The sequence below is a fragment of the Sinocyclocheilus anshuiensis genome, unplaced genomic scaffold (assembly GCF_001515605.1).
Source record: "Sinocyclocheilus anshuiensis isolate Anshui unplaced genomic scaffold, SAMN03320099.WGS_v1.1 scaffold3202, whole genome shotgun sequence".
NCBI classification, from domain to species: domain Eukaryota; kingdom Metazoa; phylum Chordata; class Actinopteri; order Cypriniformes; family Cyprinidae; genus Sinocyclocheilus; species Sinocyclocheilus anshuiensis.
This window is the reverse complement of record NW_015541178.1, coordinates 129,493-134,213: the sequence shown is the minus strand read 5'-3', so window position 1 is coordinate 134,213 and position 4,721 is coordinate 129,493.

The window sequence follows — 4,721 nt, the reverse complement described above, 5'->3', positions numbered from 1 at the left end:
TAAACACATTTCATTACACCAAATACACAAAATAATGTTCTTTTTTAGCAACGTCATATGACCCCTTTAATGATTTTTAACTTTCTATGTGTCAAAGAATCCTAAGAATAATAATAAAATTATAATATTAATTATTATTATTATTATTATTAATATTATTATTATTATTATCCACAAAAATACGAAGCGACACAAATGTTTTCAGCATTGATAATAGTAAGAAATGTTTATTGAGAAGCAAATCAGAATATTAGAATGATGAGACTGGAGTAATGATGCTGAAAATTCAGCTTTGCATCACAGAATTAAATTATATTTTACAATGGATTCAAATAAAGAACGTCTGGGGTTACGCATGTAACCATGGTTCCCCGAGAGGGAATTCCACGCTGCGCCCCCTAGGGGGCACATTGGGGAATGCAGCCTGCATGACCGGTGTCTGAAGCACGTGTGAAACAACGCCAATTTATTGGTCCACCTGGCCCATGACGTCATAGGCGGGGTGCCCGGAAGCATAAAAGGGCACCTGCTGAATAAGTCATCCACTTAAGCTGTCTGAAGGAGATGTAAACAGGCAGGCTGAAAGCATGGCGAGGCAGCGCAGTGTCTTGTTCCATCTCGGGGAACCATGGTTACATGCGTAACCCGAGACGTTACCCTTCTAGGGAACCCCTAGCTGTGCCCCCTAGGGGGCACATTGGGGAAGGAAATCCAACCATGCCGTGTCGAGGCAAGTGTCTGTCCACCTGGTGGGGGAGCACCAAGGAAGCGACAGACGTACATCTAGCCTTTCCTCAGAAAGGGGCCATGCCACTGCACCACTGGCCACTCACACACATCAAGGGGAACATCCCACCCAAGTTAAGAGCACAAATATCCTCAGATAGCTATGCTATGTGAGTCATATAAGCCTGGATACACAAGACCACTGAAGAGACTAACTAGAAAGCCTCTAGAGGAGCTCAAAGATAGCTACTTGAATCCCGGTAAGGAGAAATAGCTGCTGAGCTCAGATAGCTATGTCCTAAAGGTCTTATGAAGGCTTATAGAGCAGAATAACCATACACAGCTTGCCTAGATAGCCAGGCAAAACCTGGCAAAGCTACCCAGACCACAGAGAGTGGGCTATCTACTTACAACCCTAGCAGGGGAGATAGCACTGTCTAGGCAAGGGCTCAAGGAGACCTCTACTTAAAACCCTAAGCAGGGGAGCAATCACTGAGCTAACACATAGCTACCCTCAGATAGCTAAGTACAGTCAGTGCCTTGCGAAAGTATTCATACTCCATTCATTTTTTCACATTTTGTTATGTTGCTGCCTTATGTTAAACTGCTTTAAATTACTTTTTTTCCACATCAATCTACACTCCATACACCATACTGACAAAGCAAAAACAGAATTGTCACAACTTCGTAAATTTAGTAAAAATAAAAAAACTGAAATAAGTACATTGCATAAGTAACTAAATATACAATCTCAAGTACTCTTGTTTCTTAGAGTCTGAGAGTCCTTTAGGTGTTTTTATGCAGAATCCAAGTTTGTTTTCATGTGTCTTCACTGAGGAGAAGATTGAGTCTGACCACTCCGACATAAAGCCCAGATCGGCAGAGTGTTGCAGTGATATTTCTCCTTCTCCAGATTTCTCCCATCTGCATATATGATCATGGAGCTCAAATAGAGTGACCATCATGGTCTTGGTCACTACTCTAACCAAGACCATTTTCCAGGTGCCAGGAGACCAGCTCTAGGAAGAGTCCTGGTTGTTTCAAACTTCTTCCATTAAGGGTAACAGAGACTACATGCTTCTGTGACCCTTCAAAGAAGCAGATTTTTTTTTCTGAACTCGTCTGAGGTTCTGAATGCTCTGGACTGGGTTTTCATTAAGGCTATCTCTATATTTTGCTGCACTGAGCGTTTCTTCTACTCTAACGAGTCCCTCAGTCCTTGCCACTGAAAAACAGCCCCACAGCATGAGGCTGCTACCAGCACACTTTACTTTTGGGGTGGTACTCTTCAGGTGATGAGCAGTGCCTGGTTTCCTTCAAACATGATGCTTGGAATTGAGGTTCATCAGACCAGAGACTCTTGTTTCTTAGAGTCTGAGAGTCCTTTAGGTGTTTTTATGCAGAATCCAAGTTTGTTTTCATGTGTCTTCACTGAGGAGAAGATTGAGTCTGACCACTCCGACATAAAGCCCAGATCGGCAGAGTGTTGCAGTGATATTTCTCCTTCTCCAGATTTCTCCCATCTGCATATATGATCATGGAGCTCAAATAGAGTGACCATCATGGTCTTGGTCACTACTCTAACCAAGACCATTTTCCAGGTGCCAGGAGACCAGCTCTAGGAAGAGTCCTGGTTGTTTCAAACTTCTTCCATTAAGGGTAACAGAGGCTACATGCTTCTGTGACCCTTCAATGAAGCTGAATTTTTTCTGAAATCTTCCCCAGGCGTGTGGCTTGACACAAACCTGTTTCTGAGCTCTACAGGCAGTTCTTTTGACCTCAGGGCTTGGTTTTTGCTCTGATATGCATTATCAGCTGTTAGACCTTTTATTAAAAGATGTGTGTGCCTTTCCAAATCATACCCATTCAATTGAATTTGCCACAGGTTAACTTTACTCAAAGTATAGTAACATCTACAAGCAATTTGAATGCTCCTGAGCTAAATTTCAACTGTCCCAGATAAGGGTATGAATACTTATGCAATGGAATCATTTAAGTTTTTTATTTTTAATAAATTTGCAAATATGTTAAAAACCATTTTTTTGCTTTACCATTATGGTGTATGGAGTGTAGATTGATGTGGGGAAAAAAGTAATTTAAAGCAGTTTAGCATAAGGCAGCAACTTAACAAAATTGCTTCATTCGATAGAGCGGCCATATTGAGCGTTGCATTTTTTTCCCATTCAAAACTATACGAGTGACACGTCTTGGGTAATCTATAGTCTTTGTCCTGACCAAGACACATAACGCATCGTGTGTCCTAAGCTGCGAATCCCACGATCGGAGTCCTCAGTGGGAGCAACAGTGGGACCCGAACCGTGAGACGCAAACGCCTGTCATTAATCACTCGAGAAGAGGGACAAACGCGAATGGAACTTTTCATTGGAAACTCTCACAATGAGTGCGTTCAGAGCCCTCGAGCACTGGACGCGCAAGCTCCTGACCAAGACACATAACGCATCGTGTGTCCTAAGCTGCGAATTCCGCGATCTGAGTCCTAGCCGTGCCTCAGCAACAGTGGGACCCGAACCGCGAGACGCAAACGCCTGCCACTCATCACTCGAGAAGAGGGACAAACGCAAACGGAGCTTCTCATTGGAGACACTCACAATGAGCGCATTCAGAGCCCTCGAGCACTGAACGAGCAAGCTCCCGACCAAGACATATAACATATGGATTGTGTGTGTCCTCAAGTGTCAGAAACCTCGGGCACAGAGGCACACACTCTCCACAACGCTCACCCGCCCTGGTCTATCACACGCACTTTAAACAGATGGCTCCTGAAGACAGCAAAGAGGATGACATATTCAGCAGGTGCCCTTTTATACTTCCGGGCACCCCGCCTATGACGTCATGGGCCAGGTGGACCAATAGACTGGCGTTGTTTCACACATGCTTCAGACACCGGTCATGCAGGCTACATTCCCCAATGTGCCCCTAGGGGGCGCAGTGTGGAGATCCCTAGAAGGGGAACAGTTCTTTTAAATTGTAATAACATTTCACAATATTACTGTTTTTACTGTATTTTTGATTAAATAAATGCAGCCTTGGTGAGCATACGATACTTATGATAAACAAGATATCTTACCATATGAAAGCCTTGCCAACCCCAAACTTTTGAACTATAGTGAATATAAATCATGTAATCTAACAATCTTCCTTAAATTTTGTCCATTTCATTGAAATGCCTACAATATGACTGAGCCACAAGCGGCGCTGAAATCTTGTTAGTATGAGCCCAGCCTTGTTTTGCAGTTGATATGAGTGAAGGATAAATCCAGATGATGCCGTCATCACTTATGTGTAGTGTGCGTCTGTGACAGAGCGATTTATGATCCCAGGAAACGCAGCCTAGAGAAGTCATAGGTCTGAACTAACGGTTTGTAATGACACACTGCAGGATCCCGAGGGGCCGCCGGGTGCTGCTGATGGTGGGACACTTTGGAAATTAAGTCACAAATCAAGATGCACTTGTTATTGTGTTGAGCGCCTCTTGGCTCGTGTGGATCTGGACAGGTGCGCTCGCACATTTGTGGCCATTTCAGCAGGTGTGTTCTGAACAGGTGTCTGCCAACAACAGATGAATAGCTCGAAGGAAGCACAACTGCTGCTTTCACACAGTCATATACAGAAATATACATTAACATAGGGAGGGTACGCTCTTAAAAATACATTTGAGACCTGATAGTACCTTTATGAGTTTCTGTACATCAGTGCATGTTATCGCAAAGAGAAGAAAAGAATAAATAAATAAATAAATAAATAAATAAATAAATAAATAATGTAGTATTTATTAAATATATAAATATTTCAAAATATATAAAATATAAAATTAATATTAAATATATTTTGTTTTGGAGCAACATGTATAATAAAATAATATAAAATAAAATAATAAAATAAATTCCTGTAAATGCAAGTTTTAAGAAAGAAAAATGAGTCATTTTGACTCAACTTTCTGTGCATCAATGCATATTAAATAAATAAATGAATAT